The 19,032-nt window shown below is 33.9% G+C and overlaps 1 protein-coding gene and 1 long non-coding RNA gene across 3 annotated transcripts in view; one reads left to right on the plus strand and one right to left on the minus strand.

Moving 5' to 3' along the window:
• MFS17 (Major Facilitator Superfamily Transporter 17) overlaps positions 1-19,032 on the plus strand; it is a 186,387-nt gene that overhangs the window by 118,466 nt on the left and 48,889 nt on the right. The gene's annotated exons all lie outside the window — the stretch shown is intronic.
• On the minus strand, positions 6,789-8,305 carry LOC141485936 (uncharacterized). Its single transcript, XR_012467542.1, has 2 exons — positions 7,793-8,305; positions 6,789-7,733 (listed from the first exon to the last, which is right to left on the minus strand). It is a non-coding gene; the product is annotated as an uncharacterized lncRNA (long non-coding RNA).

Here is a 19,032-nt window from a genome sequence, read left to right on the forward strand (position 1 = left end):
TAAAATACTACCATTCACCTGACCCTTGAAAAAACGGTCAATTATTTCGGAGTCCATATTGATAGTTTCTTGAAACGGAATATTCATATCACGGAACTATCAAAAAGATTTACAGGTTTACCAGCTCAAGAACTTAAACTAAAAATACTGTACCATGCTCTTGTTGAATCTCTACTGCAATACGAAATTATAGCATGGGGGGGGCGCATGAAACTACCACATCCCACCTCTAGAAATCTTAGAAAAAAGAATATACAACACAACAAAAAAATATTTTTTGAATGTTTCCTACACTACATTAGTCAATTTCTACTAATTTTGGAGTGATAAAAACGAAAATAACAATGAAAAATTTTTATTAGCTCTGGTTTTTGAGATACACAGTACTTGATCTTAAAGAGTAGTTATACTATACGTGAAAAGTGAAAGTACATAAAACAATATTGTTATGTTTCTTTTAGAATATTTTAGGTACAAAATTAATAAAAAAAAAACATTATTCTTAGTGTTTTGGCAAATAAAAGAAGTTTGTACCACCAAATTTCAATTAAGTCCATCCGATTCATTGTAAGATCGCTGTCGTTTAGCTTGTCTTTTATAAAACACTTCTGGAGCATCCCTACACACAGACCAGCAGTAGTCTGCAAGCATTGCTTCATTCCAACGGCCCTGATATCTCTGTTCCATTAAGGCAATGTCTTGATGGAATCTTTCTCCATGTTCGTCACTGACAGCTTCACAGTTTTGTGGGAAGAAATTAAGATGAGAGTGAAGAAAATGAATTTTTAAGGACATGTTGCATCCAAGTTGGTGGTAAGCTTGAAGAAGCTCTTTAACCAATGCTGTGAAGTTATCATCTCTTTGGTACCTAAAAACCCATGTACAACCCCCTTAAAGGCTTCCCAGGCTCTTTTTTCATTTCCTGTTAAAATCATGTCAAAAGCAGGATCATTTACGATTTCACGGATTTGAGGCCCAATAAAGATGCCTTCCTTGACTTTAGCATCACTCAACCTGGGAAACTTTGCTCTCAAGTACTTAAAAGCTTGTCCTTCCTGGTCCACGGCCTTCACAAAGTTTTTCATTAGTCCCAACCTAATATGTAATTGGGGAAGGAGAACATCCTTAGGATCTACAAGAGGCTCGTAAACTACATTTTTCTCATCAGGGTTTAGGTCTCGTGTAGGCCAGTTCATTTTTTTATAGTGAGATTTTCTATCCCGACTGTCCCACAGACACAAAAAACAACAGTACTTGGTGAACCCTAATTGCATTCCTAGGAGTATAGCAATGACTTTCAGATCACCACAGATGTGCCACTTGTGTTGTTCATATTTGATTGATTGGAGAAGTGTTTTCATATTTATAGAGGGTAGCTGATTTCCATTATGCAGAAGTACAGCTTTTAAGCTTAGTTTTGAAGAGTCTATAAACAGTCTCCATTCAGATGGAGTGTGATCCAAATTCAAGCAGTCCATCAAACCATTAACATCAGAACAAACTACAAGGTTTTCTTTGTTCTCAAAAAAAGGAAGCAAATCTTTTTGACGCTGTCTGTACTGAGATATTTTCACATCATGTTTTAGAAGATTCCACTGTTGTAGTCTTGACCCTAACAGCTCAGCCTTTTCCTTAGACAAGCGAAGATCTCTTATAAGGTCACTCAACTTTGCTTGACTAATTCTGTGCGGATCACTAGACCTATCGCTTACCTCAAAATCAGGGTCATAGGATGTAGAAGGATGGGTTGCTCCTTCTAAACAGTCTTCATCACCTTCCTCCAAAATTTCATAGTTTTGGGGTGGAGAAGGGACTGGCAAATTGTCTGAGTGTGGTACAGGCCGAAGAGCAGATGGGAGATTAGGGTATTTAACCGTTCCTTTTTTCTTCATAGATAAACCTTGCTTAATGGGAGGAGTTAAGCAGAAATAACCGTCTTCTGTATGATTGGTAGGCTCACGCCAAACCATAGGTACTGCAAAAGCTATTGCCCGGTTTTTATTTTTCAGCCACTCTCGCAATATGACGGAACAAGAATTACAACATATATGAGGAGCCCATGATTTATCTTGGTCCCCAACTTTCACCCCAAAATAATGTTCATAGGCTGTCTTAACGATAGGTGTCATTTTACGTTTCTGAGCTTTAAATGTTATTTCACCACATATATAGCAAAAGCTATCGACAGAATTCACACACTTTCGAGGCATTTCAGATCAGCACTTAAATTAATTTAAAAATCAACTTCACACGATAATTTCAATAGCAACCACGTGCGTACAATTGACAAACTCACATAGGTTATGTTTACTACTTAAGAACAGCTGATGAGAGGGGTGTTATGTAAACAAACATGTGTACCAACTGTTGGTGATGAAATATTTCATTTGTTGAAAACTCAATATACATATATATATATAATATAATGATACTATATCTTGAAAACAAGAGCTAATATATAATTTTTATGGTCACTTTCGGTTTTAACACGTGGAAATACATTAAAATCATCTAATTTCAACCCCAAACAAAAACTTTGTTGTGTTGTATTGAAGGCTATGTTGGGACTCACTTCCACATATTCCAGCAACCAATCATTTATAGACGTGAACGTAAAGGATATCACAAAGTTGTATGAAAAAAACATACTAATGCTTTATAGCGATAAAAAATTAGTATACAAACCGTTAATCACATCCACAATACTAGAAATGAACTTAAGATACACTTACAGCGAGCTAGAAAAGCAATTGGACAGAGATACTTTTCATATATTGCACCACGACTTTTAAGCATTATCCCAGTAGCCCTGAAAAGTTTCCTTCATTCTCGTCCTTTCAAGAAAAAACTAAAAAAATGGTTGATTTCTTCTGAGAGACACACAATCCATGCCACTATTTTCCCAGAAAATATATAAACTCAATGAGTAAATATAAGAGTATCTATAATATGTGTACGTTTGTTTTGTGCGTATATATGTATATACTCAACTCCTCTCCCCTATTCAAGGTTGAGGGGTTGAAGAACCCCCTATTACACTGATAAAAATAATTACACAATTTATCGTTGGCAATTTATTACCACAATCTATTATGTAATCATATAACGATACTAATTACGTAATTTTTTTTCAGTATAGAAAATGTAAAAGTCACACAATTTATTTAGTAAAATTTCACAGTAAAAAAAAATTGCAATTTGAAATTACACCACAAATAGGGTTATTATAAACGATATATTGTGGAAATTTTCAGTAATAATATCATGGTTTTACCATCAAATCTGTAATCTTACTGTACCCTTCATATAATTGTACATTACTCGAATTGGATTTTTTTTCTGAACATGAGTAATAATACAATATGGGAACTGTATCTTTACCATGCGAAATTTCGAATTCCTTTGTAAATTTCCATTATACATGGGGTAGGCATATGTAAAAATACATGGTAATATTAGAATGTAGAATTACAAGGTATTATTACGTTTTTGTTGTAAAACTACAAGGTATTTCATGGTTATTACATATTAAAATCCAAAACCATTACAAAAATATTTATTAAAACAAAGAATTAACATAAAATAAATATTTCAAATAAACGAATAAAAATAAATAGGTACTCATTTTTAAACTGAATAATGTAAGGAACGATAAAAACTAACACAATAATGTTACAAATATTAAATGCTATAAAAAGGGGAACTGAAAATGTATTCAAGGGAAGAACCAGTCATTTAATTTGTTGACATATCTAATATGAATTCGAAACTAAAAATTGTAACTAGCGTACTAGTAAATGGGCTCAATTATAAAAATTAATTTTCAAGATTGTCAACAAAAGATGATACGATTCTAGTGTTAATAGCAAATAGCCATTCAATTATCATTTTTATGTATCACAAGGAAGATTTCAATTCCATTTATTAATGTTGCTTGAAAAATACTAAAAGATAAATTTATTCTTGTATAAATTTAAATACTAACAACCATATATTATCGAAAGTTCATATTACATTTTGAATTGGCTATAAATTTTGATCCTAAGTTCGAATTCCACAAATTATTATTATTTTTTTCATTCACTTGGTACATAAAGATGATAATTTTACAATTAATTGCTTTTCAGTAAGTAGACATAGTTTCTAGATCTTCATTTTATTTGCAATGAATGATTATTAAATTTCAACATATAATTCAAAACTTTCTTCTTTGTCTGAGTAACCTTTCCTCTACTCTTGGAACCAGCATCAGGATGAATTTTGAGAAACATCCTCTGTAGGAGCTCGAAGGTTGCTTGGAGTTTTGGAGGATATTTCAAATTAAGAATGAAATATAATGAAAACACAACTTTTGGAGCTTCCATAAAAGTTCCATATCCTTGCAAATCAATGTTCTCTCTTTCCACAAAAACAAAGAAGATTTCATTTTCTTGTGCATCACCTTAAATGAAAAAATAAATAGGTTTCTCATAAATAATTATATGAATAATGATATGTATGTACTGAAATAGAACTTTATTTTCTTAAAGAGTAATGTCGAGAACTATTTTTAGGATTTTATAAGGGCTGATGATTGAGTAGTTGAAGAGTATGAATGTACAGTGTGTGTATGGAAAGGGAAGTATTTTTCATTTCATTGAAATTATGTATCATATAATTTGTATTTAGCTGATCTATATCAGAAAATGCATCAATTAATGTTTGTAATGATTTATCACATAAAAAAATTTACTCTGTAATATGACATACATGTTCGCCAGCAACGGCACTCCTAATTTTTCAATATCAACTCTGGAGCAATTTAAGTCTTCTGAATTATTAGTAGGTGCCGGCACTTCTTGTATATCAGTCTGATTTATATCACTTCTTTCAATTTGTGAATCAATGCTGAAAACGGTTCTGTTTCGATTCCTATGATTACAAAAACATGTGATATGAAGCTTCTGATATTAGAAAAAATCGTATTTATATTACATATTACAGAAAGAGGACAGCTTACTCTAACATTAGGTTCTTTGAAATGACTGTATAAATGGAGAAATAAATGTTTTTTGTTCAATGTAGCAAAATTACAACCAGCAACATTACAATTATTATTATTGTGTGAATTTCCCTCTCGAATTCCAACACTACTACTTTTCTTATAATTATGTGAACTGAATACATGTTGCCTGTAACCTGTATACGATTTTAAAATGACGCCACAGCCATTTCGGCGACAAATAAATTCAACACTTGGCCAATTTCTATGAACATAATAGTGAATATCATATTTTCTTTTGAACATCTTTGTTGTTTTCATATAAACAAAATATATGTACTTACTGAGACATTCGATGAAATCAATAACTAGCAACAAACTTTATGATAAATTCTTAAATTCTAACCTATACGCAACAACCGCAACGTAACTGCTGACCATTATAATCAAAAATCGAGTGTGGCCTGGCAAATGGGGAATGCGCGCGCACTAGAATAACGACTTTTTTCCGAGTTTATTATGGAATTCTCCACAACAAATTCTTTAATATTACACGATTAGTAATGACTTTTATTAAGATTTATATTTTTACGTTGAAGAATTCAAGCGTTGAAAATTCCTGTATTGATGTTGGAAATAAATAATTACAAAATATTTACTGGTTATTTACAATGTACTACTACAGAACTAATAAAGTGTGTTAACATAATACAATATTATAAACGGAAACTTAGTAAAGTACTATGACTTTTTCCAGGATAAATATCGAATCAATATTTTTACCAAATAGAACATGCAAAATTGAAGAATAATTTGTGAAAAGTACATAGCATATGTAAACTTACCATATGAAAATAGAAATAATACTGGGCTTTAGGATTTATGCGTTAAACATCACGAAAAATAATGATTCCTTAATATATACCGTGAAATTTACAGAATGCATCACGAAATTTTACTCACATTTTTTGCAGTGTATGGGCTTGCTCGTTAAAGCCTAAATTATACGTCAAAAGATGTCCCCCAAACAAAATCATTCGACGTGTTTCGGGAAATTTTTCCACTCCTTATGGGATAAGAAATATACGGGGTGGCTCGTCTGAGACGGAACACCCTGTATGTGTGAGTATATATGTGTGAATACGGACAAAAATCAACAACGTCAATTCGTTGGTGCTTGGTGATTGACCCTTTACCCAGTTACTGAAAGTTTGAAATACCTCCAAATGTAAAGCTAAAACACCTCAAAGACAAGCTTTCCCGAGCTTTTTTGAGGTTTCCTACGTTTATTTTTCCATATTCTTCATTTTTTCGATTTCAAATCATTTCGGACTTCCATTAGTCAATGGAAGTCCGAACTAATGAAATGCATTATTTTTAGTAATTAGTAAAAGTAATTCGATCTGAGAATTGTAAATGATTAGTTTTCAGATTAGAACCATTTGCATAGAGGAAATTGAAATTGTAGGTAATTATTTGGATTTTCAAATCACGTGTCTCGCTAGTGATATTCTGCATGAACGACTAATCCAACAGTTTGACATGTGGAATTTGTCTATTGACAATATTCATTTCGTGCTTTTGATTCAAATGCAATCCCTTGTCTAAATACTTCATTTTGTTGAACCTTTTACATGGAAATGATTCAATAAGATTATGGAAAGATGTAATAGTTTTTATTTCTGACCGGGATATTTTAAGCTTATATCGTCATAGTTACGCTCTCAATAAAGAGGGTCATAACTCCCTTGAGACATTATAGATTTTATAATTCCCTCTACCTTTCACAAGTAAAAATAAATAGAAATGAAAACTGAACCATATTTTATTTATTCACGTCATTACAAATAATAAATGTACAATTTTTAAATGTTCCCTGAAAATTACTTCCGCCACTGGAAACAATTTCTTCTTTTGTATGGCTGGAGCTTCTGTTCACTACAGTCGAGGTACCTGCCTCTTCTGATGACAAAGTAGACAACATACGCGCCGTTTTATCTCTCAATTCGATGCTATCCTCCAAATACCCCTCCGCCACCGTGGAACTTTCCCAACCTCCGTGTCTTTTTAAGTTAGTCATAGTTGCTCCTGCATTGGCTAGAGCAGTAGCAGAAGTGCGACGAAGGCAATGTCCCGTATAGGAAGATGAGTTTGGCAATCCTAAATACATTGCGATTTTGCTGGGGATTTTCCCAAACATGTTTTTTCCAATTGGCTGAGATGTACATTTATTTTGTCGGAAGCTCAAAAAAAATCGTTCAATACCTTTAGGACGCAAAGACATATAAAGTCTTAATAAAGGCAAAGCGGAGAACTCTTTTTCATCCACAACTATAAATTTCTTCGATACACCAGTTTTACTTTCCGGTACGTTCACTACCATAACGGAATCCCGGTCCTCTATATCCGATATCTTCATATTCAAAAGTTCCAGACTTCTGCATCCTCCAAAATAACCCACAATCAGAACAACCTATAACAAAAAAAAGGAAATAAATACACACAAAAAGGAAAATAAGAAAAAAATTACCTTATGCAATAAATGAATATCATTAGGAGCGTCCTTTAGGAATCTGATAACATTTTTAGGAGATAAAACAGTAGACTTTTTCGGCTTATAACTCTTACTCTTCCGTTTCAAAAAAGCCTGTAGTTCATTGAACTTGGTGATATCTCGTTTCTCATGTATAGTCACCATCGATTTTAGCATTGACCATTTAGTCCATAAAGAATTCGGACTATACGTTTCTGACTGAAACGAATAAACACAATTACTACCAAATCTACCGAAAAACATAGAAAATTCCTTACCAGTTCTTGAAAATATGCCAGAAATACAGTTTCAGTGACATCTTTTGGCATAACATTTTTCCGTGTCAGCCAGTCCAGATATATCTTGTATTCTTTTTGGTATACGGCTTCACTTTTCGATGGAATTAATGATTCTCTTGCTTGTTCAGCTTTTTTCAAAATATCCTCCATTATATTTGGGGTAGAAAACACGTTTTCACCGCAAACACAGCTTGATAACAAAGTTCTGTTTATAAACAAGTAACATAGCAACAACCTAGCAACAAGAAAACTCTACTATAATCAACGGTACCTGATTCAAATATACCGGGAAGGTAATGAATTGGTACATTTTTCCGTTTCAAAAATGAACAAAATTTTATTGAAATCGGTCAGAAATAAAATTATCTATGTACCACGGGAATTAATGAGCCTTAATAACCTCAGGCAATTGCTGTCCCTCGGGCCAGAGTCCCTCGGGACGCAAACTTTGCCATCGGTAATTAAGGCCCTCCTAATTCCCTTGATACATAAATAACTATTATTTTACATATTCTTCCAACGATAAACTAATCACAGTCACAGTTCGATCAGAATGTTGGGCAAATTTTAAATTTTTTGCAATTATAATTGCTATATCTGACATTTAAATTTTTTCACGTATCTTAAAGTCAGTTATATTATTAACGAATTTGAAAATTTGATTACTCATATATACCTTCTAATATTTTACACTCGAGAAATGAAGATTTCGTTTGTGGTAACTTTCTATTTTGCGAGTGAATTGGTAAAATTTGATGTGATTCAATTGGTCTAGGTGAATTTATCATAACTCTAGGAATACCAAAATCATCGGTAGTTACTTAATTTTTAACTCCCTTTTTCCACATTTCACTTTTACGTGAATCAGGAATAGAGTCGTATTTCGTGTGAATAATTTATTTATAAATTACACTTTCGGCTTTTACGCCATAATCAGTGCGATACTCGTACCTGCAACTAACAAATCTCATCTTTTACGTGAATCCTGAATATCTATAGTACTTTCTGTATCAACTTCAGTGACATTTTCCATAAGAGACCGTTTGTTAAAATCACTGTTATCATTTTCTATATCAGCGAGCCGTCGTGTTGTCAATGTTCAGTTCAGGAACTGATCGCGATTTGAGTATTGAAATTCAATATTGGTACAGTTGTAATTACTTAAAATTTTTGTTATCTGTTTGGAATGTGGTATCCTTGGACGAGTACTAATAGTAATAATGCAGACTTTTTCCTGTATAGTGATTCCAATAGCGATGGTGAACAATGTGAAAAAGAGGTACCAGTGAATAAGATTCGGATGCATATAAAAATCTACATCTCAAGTTTGGTTCCGAGGGAAACAAACTATTACAAGCAACATCAAATTTGACCGAAATTACATTCCCAACACTTCGCGAAATAGTCAAAAACAAACATTATGAACGCAAGACGCGATGTGATACGGGATTACCAAAACCTTTAGATGTTCATCTAATAAAAATCATTGAAAAAACAATATACGACTGTTACGAAAGCAATGAGATTCCTACAACAAACAGAAGAATAGTGGAATTGCGTAACAAATACTTAGAAAAAAATAACTAAATATAGACAAGAACAACGGCAAATTTTCTATTTGGACGAAACTTGGTATGACACTCACGACATAGATACGAAAGGGTGGACTGATGGTTCGAGAATGTGTACGCCTAATATGCCTGCAAACAAAGGATCGCGACTAATCATTGTGCATAGTGGAGGAAGTAAAGGATGGGTTCCGAATTCTTTGAAATTATGTGGAAAAAAACTTGAGAACTGCAATGTTGACTATCATAAGAACATGGAAGCTAATATTTTCGAGGAATGGTTTGAAAATATATTGATTCCAAATTTGGATGGGAATAGTGTAATAGTTCTTGACAACGCTTCCTCATTCGCGACAGTTCATCAAAGTACCGAATTAAAATTCGAGGAAAGGTGAAATACAAAGTTTTTCAATGAATATCAATTTGTATTTTGAAGATAATCATACCAAAAACCAACTACTTGAAGTTTTACAGACAAAAACATTTGTAAAAGTGTATGCCCTTGAGAGTATTGCAGAAAAGTATGGACACACCATACTGAGACTTCCCGGAGACAATCGCGTAGTTTTAGTGACCAGTATGTTAGATATGAATAAGACAAATTAGCAAAATTACATTTTTTTGTCTATTATTTTCTAAATGGCCACCAATGGCGAATCTATCGGATTACAATTAACAACATAAATTAAATATTACTGTGGAAAATACTTGATAATAATGTATTTATCTTTGTCAAGTGTGCCACGGGTAGGCATGTTGAATAATATTTTATTTCCATCAAGTCTTCTTTGGATAACAAAACACTCATTTAGGTTATGACAGTGACATAACCTTTGTGAGCAGAAGGTGAAAGTTTCTGAATTTTCGTTCAATTTTGCTTCAAAATAGTGTATACTCAACGTGAAAAAAAGTGAGTATGTTGTTATTGTTTGGAGACTAACACAGAATTCAAGGTATACTGCTGAGTTATATGCTCAGAAATATCCTAATTGGCAGTATCCATCCCATCAGTATTTTCCATAAGTTGAGAATCGTTTTTGGTAGGAGGGAAATCGAGAGGCAGAACAGAAGTTTATCATCAATGAGGAAGGAGCCAGAGATTAACGTTCTTGCTATGATTGAGGTTGAGAAAAGGGTTTCTTCAAGAGAAATTTGCCGAGAAATGCAGATGAGTCACGAATCAAAAAGAAAAAGGCTAAAAAATACTAAAAAAGTATGATGTTATGTTAAGGTGGTTATGCTGAGTTGATTCAGGAGTTCTGCTCCTGCTCTTTTTGATCTCGAATCTTAAGATTAAATGAGCTGTCCGTAAAATAGTTGAATTTCTTACAAGTTTCCGGATGGAATGATGCCTTCTTTGCTATCCAGTTTCAATGTTTTGTTGGATTGCCATAAAACGGTGTAAATATTAATCGTTCTCATTGCATCTGAATACAGGTCACGCGATTTTCATAATTGTGTGGATAGTGTTCATTGGTTGATATAAAGGGTGTTTCTTTTTTCTTTCGATTAACTAAGTAAATACATTGATTCTATTCATTAACTCACTACTGTTGATGGAGTACAGTAGATTCAATTCTCGGAATAACCGTTCAAACACCATATCGCATATAAATAACGAGTGTCAGGTGTTAATATATATATATATATATATATATATATATATATATATATATATATATATATATATATGAATTAATGGAAAAATCGTATTTAGAGTTAATTGTACTATTGAATGCATAAGAAATCATCATGATGCAGTATTCACCAAATGTTGTTGTTGAATTTTGTGTGTAATATATCATATAAGTATCAGAGTACGACTTTATTCGTTTTGACAGCAGCGCAAGCAGAGTTTACTCAGAGCATATATACATGGTGTAACACCCTATGTAAAATATTTTATCAAAATCTCTCGTCCTGCGACACTCTTGATGAATAATGAAGAGATTCAATTAAAGGTGTGCTAAGTACACCTCAAGTGACACTGCTTTACTAATGTCAAGTTGGTACTTCCATTTTCAATGTTGTTTACATTCGGAAATAAAATTATATCAGTTGAAAGATGTTTTTTACATCATGGTCCATGAATTGAAGATCTGAACATAATGAACGCGACAGATTTCGATTCTGGCAGCATCTATCAACAAGTGTACAAAGTTTGGTCGATCTCATTTCTCGTATTTAGACTTTTTGACAAAACGAAGGCAAATCTGTTGAAACACCGGGGTTTTTGTGCATCTTGACTCATAGCGTGTTTCTGAACGTATCAAAGTCAGTGTTTTATAGAGAACGTTTAAGAACGATTCAATAGTATTGCACATAGTGCTTGAATGAGTTTATGAACGTGATCATTGAAAAGAAATGTACATTTGTTACAGAAACTTTCAAAATGAATAAACTATTTGTGGATATTTTTAAAAGACTACTTTTTGGTTAGCATTATACAAAATGATAGATTGTATCATCTGTCAATTTGAATTACTTTAAAAATCAGCTGATTAATAGGATAAGGAGAATCGATAAAGTTATCGAACCTCAGTGATGTCATACTGAGACCTCTATATATAGATATGGTAACAAATTTAGTTAAATATTACAATAAATAATGATCTTTCTGCCCGCGGGTTTGTCAGTGATTTTGGGGATTCTGAAATAAGCATGACCTACGTAACTATCGATGCGATTGGAGACAAAAACTGTCACCTATTTAGTCAAATCAAGTTTTACAGTTTTCAGAAATTCAAAGTAATCAAGTTACGCTAGTGAACCAGTTTTCGGCAAATGTTAAATACCGCCAAGCTTCATGAAATCATTTAAGTTATTGAAATTGAGCCTGACTATATAGCAGTCTATATTTGAGTGATTGTAGTCGAATGACGTCGTACATAGTTGTTGAATGATGAAGAAAAGTTAACTTCGCAACGTTGATAACGTGTAGTAAGCACGTTATCAATGACTATTATTCATAAATGCATAACAGTTTACGTTTGGAACTGATTGATAGCAATATTTCAAACGTGCTTTTTCGATAACTATAACTATATATACAGGGTGTCTCTGAATTTTCCTCTTGGAAGTCACGAACGGACTACCCCCGATGGTCTACACCCCAAAACTTTGAAATGACAGATATTTAAACAATTTTCTGAATAAAAGTACTCTTGTGAAAAATCGATCTGAGCAACGATTTTTAATACAAATGCACTTTTGTACGACGACATCCAACCTGAGATGTCTATCTTCATTCGAAAAAAATAATTTTGAATGAAAATAGAAATGATAGGTAAAATGTTCATAATGAATTTATATAATGCAAACATGTTAGCTTGATGAAACTCATAGTGTAAATATCAATCGCAAGCCTCAAGAGCAAACAGAAATGACAGATCAGCTACAAAAATGGCTCGATATGACTCCCTTACCTCTCAATACATTTTCATATTCTGCGAAGACACCCTCTATGTACCTGAAATAGCATTCCAGGGTCGTTTCGTATGGCTTCACTATGTAATGTTATTCCATTCAACATTCTGTGAATAGGTGTAGCGTAAAAAAGGCTTTTTGGATGCCCCACGGAAATAAATCCAATGGACTCAAATCCTGGGACCGCGGTGGCCATGCATATGACCCACCTCTACCAATCCATCTATTGTGAAAAGTATGGTTCAGATGGTCCCGCACAATCAAACTAAAATGAGGAGGAGCGCCATCATGCATGAACCACATATCTCTTCGGGTTTGCAATGGAACATGTTCCAAAAGTCTATTCAAATCGTTCTGAATGAACTCCAAATAACGTTCGCCATTCAATCGGTCATGTAGAACGAATGGTCCTATAAGATGGTTTCCTATGATACCAGCCCAAACATTCACGTTGAATTTCCGTTGGTGTTTAGTTCGCAATATCTCATAGGGATTTTCTTTGGCCCATATGTGGGGATTATGAGTGTTGATAACTTCATCTCTACTGAAAATCAGTGAATGAAACTCGATGCTTATTCATGGACCTGTTGACATTTTCCAGTCGTGCTAGAAAATCTTCAGGTGTCATGGCATGTACCTTCTGAATGTGATATGGGTGCATCAGTTGTAACCTAATTATTCTATGAATAGTGGACTTGGATGTATGGAACCGTTCTGATAGATTTCTGATGCTCATTGAAGGATCATCAGCGACAGTTTTCAAAATATGTTCGTCCAATACAACAGTACGCACAACCTTAGGAGGCAAAACGGTACCTACAATAATATCGAAATAAAACAACATAATCCAATTAATTATCCATTATATCTCTCATACCAACCATCGCAAAAATCATTGAAAAATTTGTTAAAAAACGACTACTTGGATTCATAAATAAGCATAACATCATCAGTGAAAATCAATTCGGCTTTCAGAATAATAAAAATACGCATGATGCTATTTTCTCATTTCTGAATAAAGTTTATTCTGAGATAAATGTCGGTGAAAAGACTGCCGCAGTATTTTGTGTCCTGTCAAAGGCATTCGACTGCGTTGATCACAAAATACTGCTGAGAAAGCTCCAACGTTATGGATGCAGAGGAGTAACTCACAAATGGTTCGATTCCTACTTAATGGGACGGACGCAAATGGTCAAAACAACTCAACTTAAAAAAAAAAAGGGAAATTAATTCTGGAGTTCCACAAGGTTCTGTGTTAGGTCCCATTCTTTTCTTATTATATATTAATGACCTCACCAAGCTTAATATGTCTGGGAAGTTCACTTTATTTGCAGATGACACTACCATACTTTGGAATCATAAAAACACTTGTGAGTTGCACAAAATAATCTCTGCGGACTTGAAAAAAGTTGAAGATTGGTGTGATTCAAACATTTCATCTTTTAACTTAACTAAAACAAATTTATTGTCATTTAGATTCTCAATCAACGAACTTTTTTTTAAGACAGATCACTGGAATTTAAAAATAACACAAAATTTCTAGGAGTCTTCATTGACCAGAATCGTGGATCATGTTAAACAACTCACTAGAAAAGTCTCCTCTGGCTGTTATGCGGTTGGAGTGATTTATAAAGAATTGGGGTTTAGCACTGCAAAGATGGCCTACTTTGCACTCATATATTCTCACTTACGTACGGAATACCGTTTTGGGGAGCATGCAGTGCAACTTTATTCAAAAGTCTACTAATTTCACAGAAAAGGGCTATAAGGTATACAGGAAACCTTAAACCAAGAGACTCCTGTAGAACCTTCTTCAAAAAACATAATATTCTAACGGTAACTGCATTATTTATACTGGAATCTGTGTGTTTAATAAACAAGCACGTTTCTCTTGCCGGTATCGTTGGATTGGGAAAATGCTCGAAATACAGACGATAGGCTTCTGCAGCATTAGAAAATGCTGGTTCATAAAATGCACGCATATCTACATATTCGTTGAATGTAAACTGTTCGGCCATATCAACAAACTTCAAAATATTTTTTGGAATATTGACGATACAATGATAACGCACAAATCAACAAAACACAATCGCATTCTAGTTTCTCATTTTTTATCACAATTATTTTATTTCTTCTACAAGTATTTTATTTCCACATTTGTGGAAGAAATGAAACATAATTATTCACCGGATATTTTATACATGTGCCGCCGTTTTTGTAGTTTATTCGTTTGCTTTTTGTTAGTATAGGTAAATGTGTGTTTTTTCAGATAAATTTATCGGGTTAGGGATTTTCTTCCATCAAATTAAACTATCAGTGAAACTCCTCAACGTTTCAGCTGTGAATAAGAATTTGAAACATTCAAGTGAATAGAACTGGTCGATACTTGATGAAAATCCATAATTAAACTAGCTTTTTCAAGCGCTTCAGAAAGCTATTGTATATCGAAACACGTGTCGCCGTTTTTGTAATACCCTTTATAGTGTATTAATGAATATGAAATATGGACTGAATTCGATATTCGCGTAGCTTGTTAGTTAAAAAACATCACGAATCTATCATTGATATTTCATTTGCAGTATCCCTGTTGTGTTGTTACATTAACGTTATCATAATTATTTCTGCTACATCTCAGGTTGGATGTCGTCGAAAAAAAGTGCATTTTCATCAAAAATCGTTGCTCTGATCGATTTTCCACACGAGTACTTTCATTCAGAAAATTGTCTAAATAACCTAATTTGGTTGAAAAATATTGAAAAAAATGTCATTTCAAAGTTTTGGGGTGTGGACCATCGAGGCTAGTCCGTTCCTGACTTTAAAGCAAAACAATTTACTCCTGCATGAAAGCTCATCAAAGCAATTCATTTATAATTTGGTTGATTTTGAATATTCACTTGAAAAATTATAAAAGAATAACATTTTTCCTTCGTTACGGGCTCTGAGAGCCTTTAACTTGGTAACAAAGGATTTTAGGAACAAGAGTTATATGAAGTGCTGGTTATATTTTGACCCCATCTATATATTCCCGAAAGAAAAATAGGAAACCCAGGGACATCCTGAATAACTTGAATTATTGACCGATAATCTGTAATCACTACATGAAATGAAAGCCCTTATTTCACTCTACTGATTTCAGTTTCATTTTTAAATACACTCCAATGACTCCGACAAAGAGATCGCTGAAATTTTGGTTCCAGTTAGAATACAACGATATCCGGTATTCCGTTGGAAAATGGTTTCTGATTATTCTCAATTATAGTCTGTTTCCTTAACAAATGCATTATAAATGTCCATTCAATTGGAAACGCCGCATGACGGTATGAAATATCGAACACAACATTGATAAGACACGTCAAATTTCTCAAAGTTTCAGTAACATCATATTTCCAGTTTATAAAGTATATATTCTATATCTGAGAACAATCAATTTCCAGACAACTTTTGACCATACTTTCTAATAGGCAATTCTGTAACATTTCTGTTACCTGTACCAGGTAATGAAAATGGAGATTAATGGGGTTGACGAGTTCCTGAAGAACCATTTACCTGAACCATATAAATAGAGAAGGCTAACGAACTACAAATGCATTGTTACTCAGTAACAACTTGGTATAAGTTTTCCGTATAGTATATAAGATAAAATGTCGACGCTTGAACATAATTTGGAGTATTTAGAAATACTGGAAAAGTTAGTGTGCCAATCCAAACATCAATACTTCTCTTCAAAAACATTTCGCAACGAAGTCGAGTATGAGATGATCAGAGAAGGAGCAAAAAAAATAAGTTTACTAAGTTCCACGGAGGGTCTGGAACATTACCTGCAAAAAATTGTCCCTATCAATATCAAGTGGCGCATGTTGATGATAACAACCGATCGTGAATATTATATATCAAGGTATGAAGGATCCAAGGCTGCTATTGAGAAATTGCTCAAGGTATATAACGAAATGAGACTATCTATCACATGAAATACAATTGTTTTTGGTTACCTCACCATGGTTTATTTTAATGTTTATCCAATTTTTTATATTTATTAAGGCTAGCAATAAATGTGTTCCATACTTTATACTGAGAGTCATTATCAATAAATATATGGTCGAACTCGCCTCTGAAGTTGAATCGTATAAAAGAGCTGATTGATGTGCATAATTTTTTGTTTTTTTTTTAAGGACAAAGCAAGCACTACATAAAATTCTTTAAGGCGCTCTAAGAGTGGTGCCTCTGCCAAATGAAAAGAGTTCTTAAGCAGTGAAGTTCGAGGTGTACTGTCAAGCCTCACAACGATAAGCAGTCACAGTCCGTCGCATATTTTTGATATTTACCGCTCTTATTGGAATCATATGTGCCAGTGATTTGCGAAAGTATATATAGAAGAGAGACAAATCTCCAACCTCTCTGCAATGTTCCAGACTATCACGGTTGACTAACATGGCCTGAATCTGCAATCCAGTAGCTTCAGAGCATGCTTAGGGGCAGAGCTCCATACATGAGAATGACACTCCAAAGATGTTCTGATCTGAGCCTGGTAAAGCATCACTAGCAGCTAAGGTGTGTACAGTATCTCGTTTGGAACAGTGTTTCAAGCGTTTTAGAAACAACCTTTGCGATTCCAGCGACATGATTGTGCCAAAACATATTGGTATTCATTTTAGCCCCCAACAAATTTATCGAAGCAGAAAGCGGAATTGTCTGACCTGACATTATTATATCCGGTTCAGAGACATTTATCTTCTTTGAGAAAACCGATGCCTGGGTTTTTGTGGCATTGAATTGAACCTGGTTACTTTCACCCCAATTCTAAATAACTTCTAAATACTCATTAAGATATGAAAGCTCCTGCTGCCGATGAAGGTTTGCAGCCGATGTCCTGGAATCCAAATGGAATGACGAGACAAGTGTGCTGTCGTTGATATACAATAAAGAGAGGGTTGGAGTCGCAATTTTTGTTGAACCAAGATTTGCCGTTAGAAGTTCGTTTCATTGAAAAATGAATATATGCATCCATGGATGATAGATTAACTTCCATGTCTTCAGAAGTACAAATTGATGCATTATGAGAGCTGAAACAAACATCCAGGGAACATTTCTGAAATGGTCTTGAAGATCCTCCCACTCAGCAGATCTGTAATGCCAAACTTTGCGGGGTTCAGATTGAGTTCTAACCGACGTGTATTCTCGTCCGGAATATACAGTATCATATTAAAACATAATCAGGGGCTCGGGCGCAAAATTGTGAAAGTATGTAAAATACTCTCAAAAATGGGAAAAGATGTTGTAACTCGGACCGGTCTGTACCTTTGATAAATTCACTTTTTGTAGTTACGAGCTCAAATTTTCAGTAGGCTAAATAAAAGTAGTATTCTCTATTGTTTCATAGATGGCACTCAATAGGAATTGTTCAAACACAATGTGGTTCTAGAAACAAAAATTTCTCTACGCGTGAAATAGGTATTTTGCAAAATCATTATCTGTTAACAAGTTTAGTCATGAATAATTTTTTATTTCGGTATCACACTGTCGAGAAAGATTGTCTTAGCTTAATGATCAATGCAATATTTTTGTGTCAATGTATCACGGAAACGGATGAAACTTGAATGCAGCCTGAGGTTGTGCCTTTGATCATAAATGGGTCTTGAACCTTAGATCGTATCGGGTTACTATCTTATGCAAGATTCATCTCCTATTCACTTTTCAGCTATAATATCCCAAGGACATTGATAACTAACGAAATAATTTTATCACAGTTTTCGAAAGCACGTTATTTGGTAACATCCCGAAGGCGGAGGGATGTTACCTAAAATAACGTGCTTGAGGAAGTTGTGATAAAATTATGAGTTATTTGTCAATGTTCGAGGGATATTCGGTGAGAAAATTTTTTGCAATTCGAACAAAATTATTTATTGAACACACAGTTATTAAAAGAACAATTCGTATAATGATATTCCGTTGATCTTGCTGTATTTGCCTCGGTTACTGCATAGGTGTTTCCACGCATTGTCCTTTTCGATATGAAAATAATCAACTAAGCAAGCAGCACCTTCACCACCTCTCCAAGCCAATTCCACCGCTGCTATGTGATAAAATTTGCGTAGGAGTCCTATAGGGGTATTTTCATTCCAAAAGTTTATAATTTTACTCATTTCATTTGAAGTTAATGGTACTGAGCTTGTTTTGCGTTTAGTGGGATCTGTTTGTAAATTTCTTCGTGCTGCGTCGCGTGCATTC

The sequence above is a fragment of the Leptinotarsa decemlineata genome, unplaced genomic scaffold, assembly GCF_025532065.1.
Source record: "Leptinotarsa decemlineata unplaced genomic scaffold, Ldec_3_MD MMD2_tig00026340_RagTag_RagTag, whole genome shotgun sequence".
Lineage (NCBI taxonomy): Eukaryota > Metazoa > Arthropoda > Insecta > Coleoptera > Chrysomelidae > Leptinotarsa > Leptinotarsa decemlineata.